Below are 21,687 nucleotides of genomic sequence, written 5' to 3'. Positions count from 1 at the left end.
CGCAACTCTTTTCGCATGATGATGACTTTGCTGTTTCTCCCTGCCAATCTAAAGGGGAACAAACTGCAGATTTATTTGTTTGTGGATTAAATGTAAGTTGGAAACACTGGTGCTGTGTGACAACATAACTCATACATCAATGCTTGCTTGACATGAAGTTCACTTTTTGTTTTCAGTCATTCTTCAGGTGGGATGGTCTCTTTTAATCCCTTCTCAACAGAGCTGTCATTTATTGGACAATGTGTTCTTGGTCATCCTCAAGTTAAATGTTTTTTAAATTTAACGCTGCAGATATAGAGCTGTTGAGAAAAATAAATTCCAAAGCACACTTTAATCGATGTCATGTGGTCATGTCACTTTAATTAGTAGGCGTCAAGACAATTATGAGGCTAAGACCGGGAGCAGGCTCCACTTCCTCCGTTTCCATGGCAGATATCAGCAATAGTCCATCTGAAAGCTGTCAACCGCCTCGCCGGCCCAGTTCTTCCTGTTTCCTTGGAAGCGGCCCGGTGCTAAAGTGGCCCAGTGGCTTTTGGGTCAAGACGAAGGTGAACAGAATTATGAGGGGAAGAGTGCATGTGGCAGGGTCTGCTTTTCTCACTCATGTGTGTTTAAGCATTAACCTGACAGAGCAAACGTATCCCAGAGCGCCTTTTTTTTCCGTCTTTACTCAAGTTGTCTTCCTGATGGCAGATGCATTGGAGCTCAACCTTGCGTGTAGTTGCTGAGTGTGTGTGAGTCCTGGTGCTTTTCCTTATGTTGTCCCCCCCCCCCCCCCCACCTCCTCTAAGCTTAAACAGTGTGTTAACCACCAGGTCCCATCGCTATCAATCTTAATGGAGGTGGGTCAACGTAAAAGGCACACATGTGCATGCTCTTTCTGCAAGCTGCAGTTGAAGAATAATTTCCCAACTGGAGAAAAAAAAAGTGTGGGGAGGGGCAAGGGGGTGTATTCTGGCCCCATTAAGAAAATAGGTGCTTAGAAAACACCCCAGCCGGCCGCAGCAATTGCTACTTCCTCAGCTTTTCCACTTCATTGATAGTTATGGGAGTTAAAACAACGAGCTTAATGGAGACTCCGGGTCCTCGAGGGACTAATCATAGCCACGTGACTTCCTCCGAGGCTTCCATGAAAATAACTCCATTACAATGGCCTGTGATATTAATATCGGCTTTGGGAAAGTCAGGCCGGGGATCCGCAGGGAGGAGCGAGCATGAGCAAACAAAGAGGAATGTGCGGCATCTGATGGAGAGAGAGAGAGAAGAAGCAAATAGGGCCCATTTGTGATGAGTGATCGCATATTCCACGGTCAATCACTTGAACTTTTCCTAAACGTCTGTGCTGTACTTTTCCAAACTTGAATTGATTGATAGAAACGTGTAGTTGTACTCTCACGGGTCACATGTGTCGACGGATAATCTCTTCCATGCAACGACATTCATCGCAATTTGGCAGAGGGCAGCAAACATACAATATGTTAAACTGACTTCTTTGTTAGTCACGCTTTGTGATGCTGACCCAATATATTTTTTTACAGTATACTGTATACAACCTAAAACTGAATTAATAACACTAGTTTGATTCATAAAGAAAAATTGTTTAATATTTCCCATCTGTGGAAGTGCGGCTCTGCGTGAAAAGAAAAAAAAATGCCTTCCTTGTCCTTTTTGTTATTGTTAAATCCCTGGTGACGATCATATAAAAACAGACAGACAGGACATTTTTAAGACATTTCAGACCATCTCCAACAATGATTTCATTTTTTCTCCATTTTGGACAAGCGTATATAATTTTACTATCATTTCCTCCTCTCTATAAACCTGCCATGTTGTCATTCTGCCGTCCGTGGATGCAGTAAGTCATCACCAGCTGCATTCAAAACAATTCCATCTCAATGGAGAGGTCACCCACCTCGGAGCGCAATACCTGCAACGGACCCCCACTTCTCCATCAACTCAAGTGGACCCAAGGGTGGAGGGACATCTCACAAAGCAGCTGAACTTTCTTATCAACTGTCACTTTTAAAGAAATACTTTGGGTTCACGGGATTATGAGACATACACGTTTGCCTCCAGGTCTTCCTCTTGAGGAAGATTTATTGAATGAAATTACACAGGTTTGACCCTATAGCCTAGCTTTTAGGAATAAGTGTGTGTGTGTGTGTGTGTGTGTGTGTGTGTGTGTGTGTGTGTGTGTGTGTGTGTGTGTGTGTGTGTGTGTGTGTGTGTGCGTGTGTGTGTGTGTGTGGGGGGGGGGGGGCGTGTGTGTGTGTGTGTATGTGTGTGTGTGTGTTTGTGTGAGTGTATTGTTTTAACAGCACTCTTCAGTTTCCTCCTACGCTTATGTTGGGGTCATTGCTCGGATTTCACTTCGCTGTCGACCCAAAGAATGATTGCCAAATATTTCTATACAAGATTGTATGAAATAAACGTTTTAACCTCCCGCGTCTTCTGCTTTAATATGGTTTAATTGTTTTGATATAATGTAAAAAAAAGTAAACAAATATAACTCTGAGCTCTATAACGTTACGTGTGGTGTCCCTCAGGGATCGGTACATGGACCAATTCAATTTAATATTTATGATTACGCTTGGGGACATAATACGTAAATATAATATTAGTTTTCAATGTTACGCGGATGACACTCAATTATATATGCCGTTATCGATGACAAATCCGCGGGACTGTTGTAATCTTGAGGCGTACCTTGTGGAGCTCAAGCAATGGATGTCTCTCAATTTCCTTCGTCTTAACCCAGATAAAACTGAGATGTTGATAATTGGTCCAGCTCGTTATCGTCACTTATTTAAGGAAACCACTATAACTATGGATAACCGTACTACCTCAGTAGAAACATTTAAGACACGTTTAAAGGCACATTTCTATGATATGGCCTTTAATTAACCTGTCGTGGCCAATTCGGCTGGAGTTTGTGTTTTCGCTACCTCCCCCCATCCCCCCATCCCCCCAACTCCCCTCCCCGGCTGGGGAGGTGGTTAGGTGACACTCAAATTGACAGCAGCTGTCTGGATTCTCGTGGACCAATCAAGATGAGGGAACTGCAGCGGATTACCCCCCTCGAAGACACTGTCAGGACAATCAAGGGCACCTCCTGCAGCTCTTCGCTTTGAATTGGACATCCACTCCTTCTTTGATTTTTTATATTATGTATTTTATATGCCCTCTCTGCATCCATTGCAGCCTGGTGATCCTGAAAGGGGGATCCTCCCATCTGTGGTCCCTTCTCAAGGTTTCTCATTTTTCCCCTAGTAGGGATTTTTGGAGTTGTTCCTTGCCCTCTTGGGAGCTTAAGATCAGGGGATGCTTTGAGAAAAATTGTCAATTTGTTTTGTATATGTGAAGCCCTTCAAGACTGCTTGTGATTTAGGGCTGTATAAATAAACTTGACTTGATTTGACTAACGTATATATAAATAACAAGTAAAAGGCCAAATCACCGTATACAATTCAACAGCATGCAATGGACAAAATATTAGTTTTAATTGATCCATTTTATTTATTCATAATAAAATAAATAATGCAAAAAATATATGCATGTTCCCCATACAAGTTTGAAAAAAAATATTTTAAATAATTGAGAATTTACAAGTTTAGCCTCAAGCATGCCGAAAGCTTTCACATCTTCCAAGTAAAATATTAGATCTCAGTAGCCAAGCCAAAGAAAAGTTCCTCCTCCAGCGTCTAAATAATTACGAGCGTGCCATAACAGATCAGACGTTATTTCTTTGACCGTGTCTCCAGCTTGGGGAACAGCTCAGACTTTTTTTGGGCCCAGGAAAACAAAAATCTCTGTGGCTGAAGGAGCTCTCAGGTTTGATGTTTAAACTGAACCATTCTTTAAAAGCAGTCATGTTCTCTGGCAGAAAAGTGGAGGAAACTACAAAAAGGTGCTATCACTTGCACTTTATTTGACTTTGATGCTCCCTCTGAGACACTCAAAGCTGCCACATTAGTAGTCGGATAGCCAACGACGTTCATTGCGTAACAAAGATGAGGTCCACTTTAACTCATTTCACACCACAATATTTTCCATATGTCCACCAGAGCCTTTTTTGTTACCTCAGATTTCCCTGTCGTCATGTGTGACCTCATCACTTCTACTTGATTTAATGATTTAATTTCAGGAAATACAGTCTGTTAAAAAGGCAATACTCATAATTATTGAGCGTACTAGGAATGCCCGTAGTGTGGGAATCAAAAATTACTCTCTGGTCCCATAATTTACACTGGTGAACCCTATTTGGAGCCGAAGTTTCTACATTGGGCCCACAGGCGGTCACACCTTATGACACTTAACCTAATGTCCTCTCGGACTATAGCCGGGAGGATAAAATGTAACAGGCAACTGCTTACAGCTGGAAGAAACACACCTGGCTTTTGAGAATATACAGTTTATCTCCCTTGAGCATCATTAACTAAATTTAAAGCATTTAGATCCAATGTTTTGAAAGTGGCAAAAATATAACCAATAGAAAACATTTGACTATTTGTCCACAGTGTTTCCCATTTTGAAGGGAATTTCCCTTTGCCTCCCAGTGGCCACACATGTGAATGAGCACACCCTGACACAAAACATTTAGATCATCTCTCACAATTAAAATGAATGGAAATTTCAATCCAGTCTCATCCAGTACACACAATGACATAATTAAATGGAATGTATAGTAGTGAGTTTTTACCACTTTTTTTTTCTTTTATTGTTTTTTGTTTCAGTTCATTGGACATGGTGCTGCGACTTTTGACAGCAGAATTTTATGGTGGAATTGATGGCAAAAGGCTCAAGCAGAGTGGATTTACTACCAAAAATAAAAAGGGAAGAACAAATACATAAAAATATCACATTACAAGCTCCAAAAAAATATACCATATTGACAAAGAGGCACAGGAGAAAACAATACACTCAAAAAAAAAAAAAAAAACCATGACTGAAAACTGCATGACAACATCTGACAGACTTGAAGGGGGCGCGGCAACTTTAATAGCAAACAGGTGAGACAACGAGGCACACCTGTCTGGCTGATGAGAACAAGTAGAGGCAAACATTTTTTGAAATACGTGACTTGAAATAAAAACTAAATATTTGTAAGTAATGAATATTGTTTTAGGCGGCACGGTGGTGCACTGGTTAGCACGTCCACCTCACAGTTTGTCGAGTCCACCTCCAGCCCTCCCTGTGTGGGGTTTGCATGTTCTCCTCGCGCTGACATGGGTTTTTTCCGGGTCCTCCGGTTTCCTCCCACGTCCCAGAAACATGCATGGTAGGCCAACTCAGCGGTACAGATAATGGATCCATGAATCTTGTTTTATCTTTAATGAGATGATAAGTTTATTAGTTTGAAAGAAAAAACAGATTTGTGTAATTTGAACATAGAGACTTCACTATCCATTGCTCTTTCTGTCTCTCAATGTTTTTTTGTGTTTGAATGTGTGTATTGTATTCATTTCAAAGTTAAAAAACATGCCTATTGAGTAGAAATTTGGGATTTCTCTATCGGAGATTTCCTGAAACTGGATGGTCTGGAACGCAGCCCGGGGATTACTGTGTATACTTTATCTGACATCTTTGGGGATGTGCCATGAATTTTTCAAATTTGTTCAAGTATGTGCTCAACAGTTGGCACTCCCTTAAGCAACAGCATCTTAAGAGAAAATCCACCAGGTCTCGTTTATTGTTGTTTGCCTTGGGCTTTCTGCACCTCTCGCATCACTTCCGCCACCTGTCAGCTGAAGCGCATCGCAAAACTGACTCACAAAGCATCTTCCTATTCGCTGCGAATATGACAGATGCATTCTTTAGCGTTGATGCCGTTGTCCCATGCAGACAGGTCCATTCTGGGAACAGGCTGAGACATTCCGTTTCAATTTGATGGACTTTATTAAAAAGTGTTCACTTAAAGGATTGTGTGAGTTAATTTTTCATTTTTATTATCATTACAGAAAAACACACACACGTAGAGCACCATAATCACAAATTTATTTCTGAAAGATGATTACAAATCATGTTATTTAATTTGACATAATAATTCAGTGTGTTAACTGTGTGGACATGAATGAGATCTTATTGAGTGACTCACATGCTCCTTCCTTTCAATGCTCATTTTAGAGTCTGCACATGATTTACACCATTTCCCAGCAATTACAACAAAAAGAGAACAGCGGGTTTGATTGATGAACCATATGAAAGTAAATTACAGTTGTGTTGCCAAGTTTTTTTTTAAGGTGGGGGCCCTTTCTTCTCGCTTCCCCGTGAAATGATATTCCTCCCTGACCCCGCGAGTTGACTCTGGGCACGATGAGAAAGGCTCTGCAGGGAGCCGTAAAGACCTTTAAACGCTCAATTTGACAGCTTGACGCTTCAGCGGGAGATGAAGAGAAGAAAATGGCACATCCTGAAGAAAAGCAGGAACATTTCCTTCTTGTGTCAGAACGTTAAAAAAGGAGAAGACCAAAAAAAAAACTTAACTTCATGTTAATTCATCACTGGCCTTAACGGCTCCTAGATGATCCATAACTCACGCCGACCAGAAGTCCCTCATCCCCTTTCCATGTTGGATCTGCAATGCTGTTCTGTGTTTTAATGACTTCATTACAGGCAACTTTACACCAACCAATAGAAAGACGCTGAATTGCGATCCATATTACGACTCACAGATTTTATTATATTTATGTTAAATGCAGTCATGGAATCGAGTTAAACGGTAAGGCGAAAGTTCTATGGGGGAGGGAAACAATTAAAAAAGTTTGAATTGGCTCTTCCGTGTCCCAATGTGTTTAAGTTTTATAATTTGGAACAAACGAGATACAAAGTTGTTGATGCTGTCATAAGTTTTGGGGCAACAAAAGTTTAGGACATATGGAAACTTCATTTTGGACACACTTTGCTTCAGTGGATTCTTGAAAGTTATCTGTTTCTGTCATTGCTAATTTCTCTCTTCTATCCATATATATGTTGTGTACATGGACAGACAGATAGCCGAAGAAATACACATCTTGTCTATGAACTCTTGTGCGTTCAAGCCATGGCCAAAGTTGGATTGGAAGCATCACCTAAAATGTGAGACAAAAGTCAAAGTCAAAGTCAGCTTTATTGTCAATTTCTCTACATGCCAAAGACACACAAAGAAACCGAAATTTCGTTCCCCCCTATCCCACGGTGACAAGACATGGCTCACAACAGACAAACAAGTAAACAAGTATAACAAAAGCGTGCTGAATAAATAATGAATAAATAACACAACAATAAATAAATAAATAAGAGGAGCAGAAAAAAAGGAGCAAGTGCGCGTACAGCAGACATTCCCGAAAATAGCGCAACAGTGCCGCACGCTACGCAGAAGGGGGTAGCGAGTTCAGGGCCCTAACAGCCTGGAGAAAGAAGCTGTTGGCGAGTCTGGTGGTGCGGGAGCGCAGGCTCCTGTACCTCTTCCCAGAGGGCAGAAGGTCAAACAAAGAGTGAGCCGGGTGACTCACATCTCTGGCAATCGAGGTTGCCTTGCGGGCGAGATGGGAGGTGTAAATGTCCTTCAGGGAGGGGAGCGAAGCACCAATAATCTTACCAGCCGTATTCACTATGCGCTGCAGGGCCTTCAAGTTCTGTTCAGTGCAGTTACCACCCCAGACAGCGATGCAACTGGTGAGGACGCTCTCAATGGTGCCACGGTAGAATGTAGACAGGACTGCCTGAGGAGCACATGCACGCCTGAGCTTCCGCAGGAAGTACAGGCGGCGCTGAGCTTTCTTTGCCAGTGACGAGGTGTTTGCGGACCAGGAGAGGTCCTCACTGATGTGCGCCCCCAGGAACTTGGTGCAGCTCACCCTCTCCACCACAGCACCGTCGATGATCAGCGGCAGGTGTGTTGTGTGACCCTTCCGGAGGTCAACAATGATTTCCTTGGTCTTATTGACGTTCAGCAGGAGGTTGTTGTCCCTGCACCACGTGGTCAGAAGGTCAACTTCCGACCTGTACCGAGTCTCGTCGCCCTTCGTGATGAGACCCACCAGAGTCGTGTCGTCAGCAAACTTCACTATGCGGTTGTCGCTGTAGGTCGCAGTGCAGTCATGCGTCAGCAGGGTGAAGAGCAATGGACTGAGCACGCAGCCCTGGGGGGCCCCCGTGCTCAGCGTGATGCTGGCGGAGATTTTGTCGCCAACACGCACCACCTGAGGCCTCTGACAGAGGAAGTCCAGTAGCCAGTTGCAGAGGGAGGTACTGAGGCCCAGCTCGTCGAGTTTGCAGATGAGTCGCTGCGGCACAATGGTGTTGAAGGCAGAGCTGAAGTCCACAAACAGCAACCTCACATATGAGTCATTTCTCTCCAGGTGGGTGAGGGCCGAGTGGAGGGCAGAGCAGATGGCATCCTCAGAGGACCGCTTGGCACGGTACGCAAACTGGAAAGGGTCAATGGTGGGGGGGAGAACGGACTTGATGTGCTCCATGACAAGCCGCTCAAAGCACTTCATGATAATGGGCGTCAGTGCCACGGTAATGGTAAGACAATGGTAGCATTTAAAAGCACTTTCATCAGGATGAACTTCATTGGCTATATCCTTTGGAAACTAGAACCTTAAATTTTATCACTATTAAATGCTTCTAAAGGGAGTTGACGAATAGTTGAATGGAATTGATTTCACCCCCTCCCGCTCTTGGCACCGACGTGCAAAGAAGAATTCCCTTTTCACCGAGAAAAAGTGTACTCACATTAGCACTGCCAATAAATTCATCTTGAGCCTAATTTAAGCCCCTTCTTAAAACAACTGCATACAATGTGCTCGAGGGCAGTTGCGATAATTTTATGAGCACAATAGAGTTGTAAGAGCATATGGATTAGATGGATGTTGATATACAGTTTATCGGTTTTCATGGCTGTTTACAACGCAAGTGTTATGTCGGCTGCTGAACGACAGACTGTCAGCTGAACAAAAAACTAAACTACACAGGCATAAATATTGACAGCAATATTTTCAAAATCTTGACACACATCTGCAAGAATAACTGGGAATGAAGTTTGGATACAAAAACTAGCCACTTGTTGAAAGCCTCCACAAACTGAGGAGCCAGTTTTGACTTTTCAACAATTATCTGCAATGTTATACTTGTCACTATTTGGCTTCTCAAATAAGAAACCCGGGCCACATTTTTTGGGCATTACGCAAATTGTGAGAATTGTTAACTATAAGACAGTGATAAAATTGTTGCTCACTTTTTAGGAGAAAACATATCAGTGAATAAGATTTACCGTATTTTTTGGACCAATACAACTATATTTTTAAAATTTTCTCGAAACAGCGTGCCTTACATTCAGGTCCATCATGTATATGGATGTCTAATTGAAGTTAAATAAAGTTTGACTTATCTTTAGGACAAGTTTGTTTCCCTTAATGTGCAGGAATGCACCTTATAACAGAAAAATATCCTAAGTGACAAAAAATCAGTATCGGTCTGGGACTGAAAATCCCGAAACATCAAGATGATCTGTTCTATCTCCTGTGTTTATTTCATCAGTATTCCTGCACAGCTGCGCAGCTGACGATCAAATGTAAAAGGATTAAAATATCATTCTTGTAGTGTCCCAAAAGAAACTTCTTCCCAGAAAGTTTATTTGGAAAGCACAACAGGTTCCGTCGGTCGTAACGCAACCCAACAACAAAAACAGGCTCGATTTTGTCCCATGAGTGGGACTCAAATCTGTACTGCAAATGTCATATTTGTATTTTTTTTTTAATATTCTTAAGTGGATACAAGCTGTGCAATAAACTCACAAACCTGTTTCGGTTGTTTTTAAAATAACTTACTAGCAAGAGCTCTAAAAAGGTTCCCATCATTTAAAAATCTGGGAATCATCTTAATGTCCTTCATTGGCCGTGTAGTCATCCAGCCACAAGATGATTCAGTGTGTGTGTGTGTGTGTGTGTGGGGGGGGGGGGGGGGGGGGGGATTTCCCTGCCTTCTCTGAGCGTGATTTACTGACATGTTTACAGATGTCTTTCAGATGACCCCTTTCACTGTCTTTCACTATTAGTTCCCAAATGAATTAAGAGTGGACAGAGAAGGATGTCTCTCTGGATGGGAGCAATTTTATTGAGGTTGCGCATCAAACTTCTTCTTCTATCCTCCCAAAGTGAGGAAGGGCTAACAGATGGTCATGGCATGTTTTGGCATTGAACAATTGGAGTATCAGTTTGTTGGAGATCTTGTTTGGTCGTTATTGCTGTCGTATTTATTTCTAACCAAATGTACAGCCTCATATCCCATTTCCTTGCTTTGAACTGATGTTTTTGGGATTCCTCATCCTGAAGCAATTCATGCTATAACTTTCTTTTATTTTTCCATTCTGTTTTCCAGCTGCTAACACTCAAGTGTGTTTATTTGAATAAAGTCAAAATAAATGAACGGCTCAGATTAAAGCAGATGTGTAAATATTGTGAAACATGTGAGACCTGGTGATTTCTTTTAACTAGCAAATAATGATGCTACGGCTGTTGAGGTTTCCCCCATCTACTTTGCCTGACAACGTTTTTACGCCCCATTTTGCTAACCGCCATTTTGCTTCACGAGGAACTCGGCGGTGTTTTGGATACCATCAACACTTGATGACATTCATATTCATCTTGTCTTGACAAGACGCTTAGAGCACAGCAGATGGTGGATGTTTTATCCCTTTTAACAGACACACCCCAACAGCGATTATGAAGATACAGCCTGGTAGTCACATGGGGGTTATGTCGGGAAAGCCCTCGAGATCGTTTAAATTCGACGTACATAATTTTTTGCCTGTCAGGGTGCAAGCATTCACTTTATTTTTGAATCTTTTTTTAACGTCACGTCCCGTGAACGCATGTTCCCTCGGTGCCACAGGAGCACTTGCATTGGGATGGCTTAAGGTCAAAACGAAAGAGCATACAAGTTCTAAATGTGTTGAATTGAACTCATAAAACCATCGGGATAACCTTGTAAAGGCCTTGCCATTGTTTACTTTTAAATGTCCAACCTTCTTCCTTCAAATAAAATCTTACAAGTGCTCACATCGGCTTAGTCCATAACAGCCAACTAAGTGAAGACTTCCTCATCCACCTCAGGAGAACAACCCCCCCCCCCCGGTGTTAAATGCTACTAAAAGTGAGTCTTACAAAAAACAGACGGCAGCTTATAACCTAGCGAGTGCAAGATGTTTCATCAGGAGCATTTCTGTTTTTCTAAAGCGAGCGAGTGTCATTTCATCATTATGGTTTCCTGCCTGACTAAATTTAAACCATGCCTTTACATTGTGTGGTGCGGTGATTAACCTCCAGAGACAAAAGGCAAAAGGGCCTGGATGTACTTATCTTTAAGTTTTTCACCTGTCTGAGGATACTGTTTCCGTTTTAAGTCTTGCAGCAGGGATTTACTGGGCCGCTTCCTTCCGGGACCCGGTGGAATACAACATTTAACTGCAGGGAGGAGAGAAAAGTTGAAAATAAGAAGACGTTATGTGAAAACCAGTCATCCCTTCCTGTAGTTTTTCCCCAAGTAATCCTCGAAGGGCTTGAAAACATTACAAGACGGTTTATATGAATGGGCACTAACAGACCTTTTCACCATTTTGATATTTCTACGTTTTGCAGGCATATCCTGTGGTCTGCCGGCCGGGTACAGCCTTATATTCAATTTAGTGCCTCCCAGTGGAGCCCCGTCTTCCTATTTCGTATAGATTTTTTATCTCGATGCACTAACTGATTCAAAGCAGGGGATATTTTGCTTTCTACTGGGGAAACACTAAGTACAAGGTAACATTTTCATTGCTGGATCTAAAAGCAAGCTGTATTTCCCAATAGGAACTTCAGACAAATCAGGCAGAGAGATAAATAACAGAAATTAATTTGATCTAAAGTGACTGGTGAGCACTTGTATTTTCATTAGAGTAGCCTTATACACACATACGTACATGGTAAAATTGATAAATTAATACAACACAGAATGTATCCTCACTCGAACAAGCACAAAGAGAACAAAAATTAAAACCATAAGGTTAAAATACACACAAAGGCAAATAACAAAACAAGAAACAGCCAACCGAGCGAGCGAGTGTCACACGGGGAGGTAACGAACTGATTGACAGCTGGTGAGCCCCAGCACGTACGTGAACGTTTTACAATAACTTAATGAACTTCAAATGTATTGGAATGTTTCCCAGGTGAACTCAATTTCACCATCAGTAAACTTGGGATTTATTGTGAATTTTATATTTTATTATTATTATTATTATTATTATTATTATTATTATTATTATTATCATACCATGTGAGTTTTTTTCTTATGCCCTCCAAACCCGAGAGCCCGGGTCCAGTTTGTAGCCAGTTGTAGTAATCATATCTGCCACAGCTGCCGCATCATCAGAGATCCTGGGATGACTGGATTCCTGGAAGTAAATACACCACCATGACAGCTTTTGCTGAGTGACAATTCTCTCCCGTGTCACGTCTTACAAATACGCTCGAATAGAGGAAAAAATGTGTTGTTTGTCAATACTGGAGGAAAATGTTTCTGGAGTATCTTACGAGCAAGGATATATCAAAGACACCCATATTAGTTCAAGAAGCAGTGGAGGTGACCTCACATGATCATACGACATACCGCGTGTGTTTCCCTGCACATCAATGTCAGATCCCTTTTCAGCAATTAGCCTTGAACTAGGAAAGACGATCTGCTTGGGTTTCCCATTGCTGCGTCCCTCGTCATGGCGGAGTACTCTGGATGCCCCCCCTCCCCTCTGTGTCCTAATTAAGACTTTAATGCTACCTCCCTTGAGAATGTGGATCCCCCCGTTGCTACCCACCACATTCCATCTGTGGCGATCAAAACTGTTTTGGTCATTGTCAGCTTTGCACAGGTGCAAAGTGTTTTGGTTTGGTCTTCTTTCAGTTGGCAAGTGAGCATCAAAGCGTCAGAATTTGTGGTCATTAGCTTCATATCTTAAATGGCATTTGTGACTAAAACCTGTACATCCTTAGGAAATCATTTAATTTAATCCTTCCCAAAATGTCTGCTACATAGCCTTTCCATCGAGTGACTATTTGGGCATAATGTGCCTAAGCCGCCAAAAGCATTTTACAACAATCTGACATTGAAAGAGAGCTGTCATTAAGATGGACTTTAACATGCCAGCCCGCATAAGTTGGCTACAAGCCCGGCAGGCAAATGGCAGCAGCTCATGAGGAGAATAGCAAAGGGGGAGCCGTGGGGGATAATTAGACAGTTTTATCCCAGCTTGTTGATATAAATGTGGCTGACCGAGCCCCTCTACGCCCCCTTGCACTGTGGTAATGATCATGTCTAACAGGTGGTGGCTAAACAGACGAGGCCATGAAATGGATATCTTGCTTCCTGACTGAGTCCCCCCTTTTTTTGGGGGGGGGGTTTTCCGGCCCAATCGTAGTCCTCGTATTCTCCGTTGTGGTTTGTGTACCAGAAGAATAGTGCAAAGGGGTTTTGGATATTTGTCACCATCTCATCATATTCTAGCTAATCTCTACCTCCCCGGGGGGGCAGACACAGGGATAGCAGAGGATAGCGCAAAACTCTTCAAAATATTCTGGAATGGAGAGCATGTGGTAAAAATTTGAGATATTTCCTTCTGTGTTTACAAGATGAGCTTTTGCCTTCTTTATTAAGTCATCTCTAACACTGAGTATGAGCATAACTCTAAACCTCCGGCATCCTGGCCAGATGGGGGCATGCCGTTGAGGCATGCGCATGATGGGACATTGGAGACCGCTCAACTCCAGCTTCCAGATCCACTGTCATATAATGGATCATTGAGGGCAGAAAGAACCAGAAACATATGTATTGACATTAATTTCCTTCCCAGAAATGTGTAGAACAGATCTTGGCTCGTAGGCATTGCTCCCCCCCCCCCCCCCCCCCCCCCCCCCACACACACACACACACACACACACATGTTGGAAAGATAGAAATGTGTCGCTATTTGGATTTAAGTCAGGTGAGTGGACTTGTCAAAGGTTTATTCTGTAAGGAGGAGGGAAAGTAGTAAATCATTGGAGAGCCTGAGCTTCCTGGCTCAGGTTTGTGGTCTATTGTCTCCAGCGGAGTGGGGGCAACAGCAGTTTTAGGGGGTCAATACTCAATGATCAGGCAGATGGATTTTGTTATGTTCACCTCACAAGTGGCTTTCAGAGTTGACTCTAAACTGGTACCAGGCCCAAAAGCTCTGAGGTGTCAAAACTGCAAAGAATATTGTCATTGTCTGAGGCCGCTGGCACAATACTTATTTTTACACTACTACTAGGTGAACTTGGAACACAAATTGTCATTTTGAAAATCATTTAACTGTCATCAATGAAGTGAAATGTAAACTATTTTCCTATTGTGGCTTCAGCCAACAATCCTGACTCGACCCAAAATATTCTCGTCTCAGATGAGCTATTAACAATTGGTTGAAAAACCATTTCAATTCCTTCGGGCTGCATTAATATAAGACACCAACCAAAAGATAATCAGGGAAAATTTTAGAGACAAGGAAAAACGATATGATGTGCTGCATTAACCTGAGACGGAAAATATAATCACAAGCTCAACACACCTGTTTTCCATAGATTGTTTTTTGTTGGCCTCTTGCGGAAAATTGCTTATTAGGGGTTGTTTTAAAATAACATTTGTGGTTTTATGAATGAATTCCAAAAATAATACGTCTGAAGTGGCCAAATGCGCTGCAGTTGAACTCCTTCATGCTGGGCAACACTTGGATTGCAATATTTTAATTTTTCATGAGTACATTGCACAAAAGCAGAACTACAGCGACTCGGTTACACTTCCTGCGACCCAGAACTTACTTTCTTGTAGCAGCTAGTCCAAGTGACGCCACACCCCTTCTTTCATTTAAAATCAGTGTTGTCCAGGTGACACCCCCCCCCCATGAGCGGTTCGATTATTTGGTTATTATTATACTTCATCAGAATCTTAAGGTCAAACTGGAGATGTTGTTTCATCCACTCACAGTGAGATAATCACTGCACCTGCTGCCAAAAAGAGGTTAACAAAGACAGGAAGATTAAATAATACATTCATCACATTGTGAGGGGCGAAGGGCCAAGTTCATGTCAAATCCATAACAAGCAAAGTATCCTCAACCCAGGCTCATTTCCCCGCATGCACGTCACACACCGCTGGAAATCTACGAAGAGGATGTATTGATCTTGCTCGCACTTCCTTTCTCACAAAGTCACAAACAGAGCCGCCGTATCACAAAACAAGGCCCCGCCCCCGCCAAAACAAAATAATAAACGGAACCTTTGGCAAAATAATCCCAAGACCTTTGTGTGTGTGTCTGCGCGAGTGCGAGTGTGCGTGTGCGTGTGTGTGTGTGCGCGCGCGCATGCTTCTGTGTGCGTGCAGCCCGTACTTATGCTCCAATAATGCCTTCCCTTTGATTCGAGAGATGAAAATAGCCTGTCTTGTGTTGGGAAAGGTTACATGTTTTCTCACATGGATCTTTAGTGCCACAAATATTACACAAAAGGTGTGTGACCATTTCAAAAGTAAATTAAGCCTAAATTAAGGCTAACCTTAAACCCACCCTTTCTTGTGTCAACCAATCAGGTCGCTCTAGCAACTCTTGCAGTTTTGTCTGTTGTCTGTTTGTCTGTTGTTTTTGTTGCTCTGGCCATGTCTCCCTATTGTTGGTATGTTAGCTGTTGTGCTGGTGTTTTCAATGTTATTTTTGAATCTTGATTATTTGTTGATTGTGTTCGATTAGTCTTTTGAGTTTCCATTTTGTTTTTTGAAATATTTTTTTTTAGAGCCATCATGCCTTGCTTCCCTGCTTATCAGCATTTGACTCCTCCAAATGTATTTATTGATCTGTTTATTTCCACAATTCCTCCACGCAAGTTTTATGTTCTCAAATAAGGGAAAGGAAGGCCACATTTGCCATCACTTTACAGCAGTTTATTGAACATCATGAAAAGAGTAAAACATGAACACAAGGGATCAAATACCGAAATACCAGAAATCAGCTACAGGCTTTGATTTACATCATTGGTTTTTGAAGCAGCAGGCAAATGGACCACATCTGTGGGACCTTCATCAGACACAATATGTTTGGCTCAAGCTCTGACATTGTAGACTTGAGTTATTGGACTTTTTGTCTTTTATAACCACTCATCAAACGTCACTGTCATGCACCGCCCACGCGCTAAATGATGAAATATCTCAAATCTTGGCTGTTGACCTTCACCCATCTGTCTCATTTATGGTTTACATTTTGCGATTAGAAAAGAATTGCGGGACAAGTTCAATTTTAAGGACTCGTGGAACCTTGTGAGACCAGATGTAAATTTGAAGCATCATAAATATAATTTTGATTCTTGCACCCTTGGTCCCCATTGTGTACTGAAGGAGTTAAATATCAAATCAAATGCTTTAAAGTCCACAATCTCTGAATCCAGTTTGCATCTTTTGCCTCGTAGCCCATCCATGTCTTGGCAGCCATCACCAAACATGTTCTGTATTCATGAGTCCCTGCCTTTACAGAAGGTCAAGGCAGATGTGTGTGGTCCTCCATTCTTGTTGGACCACTACCTACTGGCTAATTAGCATGCAGCATAGATCCAGTTAACAAAACACAGGGAAGTACGAAGAGTGACTTTCGGGGTTTTTTTTCCCCCGTGGATGTTAACCGAGGGTTTCGCGATCGGGTGAGCGACACCTCTGCACCACCGCAACACAAGGCCGCGCCCATACCAACCCGGTTGCTCCGGGGTTTACCCTCAATCGGGCTGCGGGGGTCCCGAGGGCTTTGCCCCGCCGCCTTCATACGGCGCCATATTTTGGCGTCGGGGGTACTTCCCTGGAGCGGGTTTCTAGTATGATTTCGTCTACGTTCTGTTGCGGGAGAAATTTAAAGGGGTGGGGGTGCAAGCCCCACTCCCCCGTGGTTACGGACGCAAGAGATGCCACCCCTTTCAGCACCTGAAGCACAGAAAGTGCTGTTAAGTATGGAGGCACCACCTCTGACTTCTTTCCAGTTAATACTGGGGTGAGGCAGGGGTGCGTATTAGCCCCATCACTTTTCAGCACTTGTATGGATTGGCTTGTGGGCCGTGTTGTAGACAGGACGGGCTGCGGGGCGTCTTTCGGCAATGATCTGGACTTTGCTGACGACGCTGTGATCTTTGCGGAGACCCTAGACGTCTTGACCGAAGCACTTGAAGCGCTGAGCGAGGAGGCGGAGCCGCTGGGACTGCGCGTCTCCTGGATCAAGATGAAGATCCAGGTCTTCGGTGACTTTCTGGACGCTGCTATCGAGTCAGCCGATGTGGCAGGCGAGAAGGTGGAGATCGTAGACAAGTTCACTTATCTCGGCAGCGTGGTGCACCGCTCCACTTCATGTGAGGCTGAGGTCGCTCGTCGGCTTGGTCTTGCGCATGGAGCAATGGGCTCGCTGAATGGGACTGTTTGGCGCTCCCGATATCTGAGCACGTTGACAAAGGTTTGAGTCTTTCGCTCGCTGGTCATGCCCGTCCTGCTTTACTCTTGGACACTGACTGGCGGGCTAAGGCGAAAACTGAACACCTTTGTGTGCACTTCCCTCCGTTGCATCCTCGGGATCCACTGGCGAGACCGTGTGTCAAACCAGACGGTTCTCGAGCGAGCGGGGATGGAGTGCGTCAACTGCCAGATATGGGAGCGACAGCTGCGCTTCTATGGCCACGTGGTACGCTACCCACCCTCGGATCCAGCGAACAGGATTCTGTCCGCTCCGGACCCGAGGGGGTGGAAGCGCCCAGTGGGGCGACCGTGTGCGCGGTGGTTGGAGCAGCTCGGGAAGCATCTTGAGATTGTGGGGGTGTCAGGCCGGGCAGGCTCCCGGTCCTACGCTGTAAGGTCACCGATGGAGTAAAGCAAGAAGGTGAGTGCAGCAAAGCGTCACCGCGACGTGTGCCCCCATACCTGACCTGACCTGACCTGATGTTAACCAGAATATCATTTTCTGTTTATAGCATTGTAATATAATTTATATGAATAGATCTTCCATAAAGGCGACATAAAAAATGACAATATTTTATTTAACAAAAGTCAGCGAACTTAATGCTAAGATAACGTGACACACCGTCAATGCGCCCAACATAGACGTCACTGTAATGATAAACCTTCAAACTAGAACAGAGCTAAAACATTTAAAGCTGCAACTGTTGATTAACAGCAAAGCATTCAAGCAGTTGCGTTAGTCGCCGGCCTCCAGTGGCTCTTTGCCGAAGTGATAATGGAGTACTGAGTTATGTGCTGCCCTAATGAGCGCAAATAAAAAAAGCAGGAGACATTCAGCAATGATCACATCTTCCACCACTGAGCGGCATCTGCTGCAGTAGAATCCCTTCAGCTATTTAGTTACGGGGATGCTTGGCTGCGTAGGAGTGCTGTGAACTGGGAATATCGCATGCTGTAATATGGAAATTCTTTGGTAACGTGGATGTCCAAGGTTTTTTTTTTTTTTTTTTGAATCACTCAATTCATTTAGTAAATGTTACAGTTTTGCCAAAATTCTACGAGAGGGGGGTCTGTGTGTGTTTATATATGCCCATATTAACTCGTTATTTTATTTTTGCATGGGAAATGTTTCCTTTAATTATTCTTTCAAAGTTAATTATTTTTCTAGGTTTTTTTTTTTTCATATTCAGGAAGAACAAATATGACATGGAAACAAATCAATTTTGGCCACAATGCAGATATGATGTGTGCTAATATGTTGAGACAAAATACTCAATTGTGGCCACAATATAGTCTTGTATACCGTACACGAGAAAAACTAATCTGCAAATAGGTATAACGTGTGCACGGAATCCGAATTTGTGGGTTTGTAGAAAGATGGCTGTCATAGAGGGATGTGCATTGTGTGTGCCAGTGATGACTTCCATGTTGTAGTAAACTCAAGTACAAACCGGGCCTCAGTAGCACCAGGTCAGTTTAAAAGCTCCAGTTTCATGCGTTCGGTGAACAAACGATTTAGAAAGGACACACAACCCACAAGGTCCAACAGTCTTCCCCGCTGATTTGTGGGCCCTGACACTTTTATTCAGTGGAAAACAAGAGTCAAGGCCCAGGAGTTAAGTAAGTCTATTAACACCATGAAGAAGTAATGCGTTCCAGTGGCGTGCCAAAGCTTTGCCACCCAGGGTGATCACGTGAGGGTGGGGGGGGAGTTGAGCCCCAGATAGTCTGGCGGGTGGGTCAATGTTTTTCCAGCTGACACTGTAAAATAGGTATCATGATTTTTCAGATTGCTTTTAATCTTCCCAGTTAATGACAACATTGTCACTAAATGGGTCAAATATTTGCCAATAATGCTTTGGCAATGGCAAAGAAAAATCGTATCATTTAGTCGTACTTGATGTGTAGGCCCGCACTCCAGAGACTAAATTATTTGATTACAAGTCCATTTTTTTTGTAGAATGTCCTCGTTAATTGTTATACTGTGTACCCCACAGTGATAGAAATAAAGAGAACAATACACACATTACATCCAATAAGCACACAAATCATCAGTGACGATAAATCACTCGAGCTACCTCCCAAACTGTTTTGAAAATCAATCTCAGATGGGATGATGTCATCTTCCCGCGCACTCACAAAATCTGTCTGTATTTTCAACAGGACAGACAAGCCAAGATACATTTTATAAGGTGTCGTTCATTGGAGCCATCATTGTCCCAAAAGGCTTCTCTTTCTTATAAAAGAAGAAACATTTCATTGTCCTCCTGTCTATTGTGTTGGGCATGATGTCAGTTGTGCATCAAATGAGCAAAGGGCTGAGGAATGGAACGAGGTGGATCTAACATTTAAGCGCAATGGAAAAAGGTTGAGTTGAAAAGCAGTTAAAACGATACGACAGATTTGATGCACTCGCTATGTGGTACCGAATTGTGAATTTGGCAAGTGGACGGGTTGAATCCATCATCCTGTTCTCCTAACAGCAGGACGAAGGACATTAGTGGCCTTCACTTCTGCAGCCAGTACAGCTGATCTGTTGTTTTAACTTTTTTTTTTTTTTTTTTAAAAAGGCTCTTTATTATTGGAAACTTTGCAGTGCCACCCCATGGACATTCCAAACATAAACGTAATGCATAGTGACTGACACTAGATTTGAACTACTGTTTCACATTCTCAGTTGTTGGACAAAATCATCTTGGCAAGAATTCGGAAGATAATTATTTATTATTATAATTTTTAAAAAAATAAGCCTGGCCATATGAATGTTACATAATAGGCATGATGATTTTCCTCACTTTTGTTTGGTGGTGCTGGGAATAAAGTTGTGGGTTCAGTTTTTACTGCTCAATGTGACCCTCAGGTCAATGACTTGAGTGTGTGTCAGGTGGTAATTTACAAATATCTATATTAAATGTACTTTAAAAGCTCACCAGACCGGAGAAAGGATGACAGAGTGGGAAAGCAAGGATAATAGTTAGTTTTTTACAATAAAATCCTGCACGAATTTATATTTCTTTAAAATTATAAGCGTGCATTTTAAGTATATATGTAGTTATCCAGGAAAGTGTGAGTAAGAACAGATGGATAAGAATTGACTAGTAGCCTACTAAAATTGGATTGCTGAAGCGCTGTGCTGTATTTATATTGCATTATTCCTGTTATACACAAGGGGGCAGTGTGCCCACTATACTGCACAATCTGGTGTTTTAAATGCATATATTTGATTACAGTGTTGTGTTCATTATGCTAGAAGTGTGTATAGATGAGTGTCTCGATACAAGTGCAATACCATTCACACATATATTCATGGATGTGCATTACGGCACTGATTTTGTTTGACTCATCCCCTAATAAATGTAACCCCATAACCTCTTTAATAATCATGATCAAACCTCCCCGAGTCCAAAACCAAGGTTTGTGCCTCCCAAGGCAGCTAAATAAGTGTCATCTGTTCGCAGGCTTAACCTTAACCAGTTTTGTCTAACTGGGTCACAAAAGGTCGAGCTAGTCCAGACTCCAGACAAGGCGCCTCTCATTGGCTCAGCTGTTGCTCATGTAGAGCGCTCGCCTGCTCTGTTTACTGATGTCACCGGCTGGATGGAGCCCTTAATAGGCAATGGCTCATCTCAACATTACGAGCTGTTTATAGAGGAGGTGAAAAATGACACTTTTATTGCACATTACAGCACCCCTCTGTCCCGCCGTGCACCGCCTGGCCTGTCATGCTTTTTTCCCGTCATATAATTTGCTGGAACAAGATGACGCGTCAAGGGGGAGCAAAAGGCAAAAAGCAGCTTCACTTGTTTAGCATATAAATCAAGTTGGAGTGGGAGTGATGGGTGATATGCATTTTGTGTGGATTCAAGACCTTCAAGACTGCTAGACAATTTATGCCATAGCTTTATCACAATAACAAGAAAAAACAATAATGTGTCCAGTTGACAGCTTCAAGATTTTACCCCGATGTTGTTCTGTAGCTTAGGATACTGGAGTATATATAATATAATATCTCGAGTTATAATTAGCATGACTTTATGATGCTCGTGCATCTGGTCAGCTGCATCCTGGTTCTAAACACAGCACGGTACATCACTATATCGTCCACAAGAGTGCAGCAGCTTCCAACATTTTTGCACGGATGTGACAAAGCCTGAAGGAAAAGTATCAGCTGCAATGCTGAGCTGT

Source organism: Syngnathus scovelli, chromosome 20 (assembly GCF_024217435.2).
Source record: "Syngnathus scovelli strain Florida chromosome 20, RoL_Ssco_1.2, whole genome shotgun sequence".
In the NCBI taxonomy this organism is placed as follows: domain Eukaryota; kingdom Metazoa; phylum Chordata; class Actinopteri; order Syngnathiformes; family Syngnathidae; genus Syngnathus; species Syngnathus scovelli.
This window is presented reverse-complemented; position numbering follows the sequence as displayed.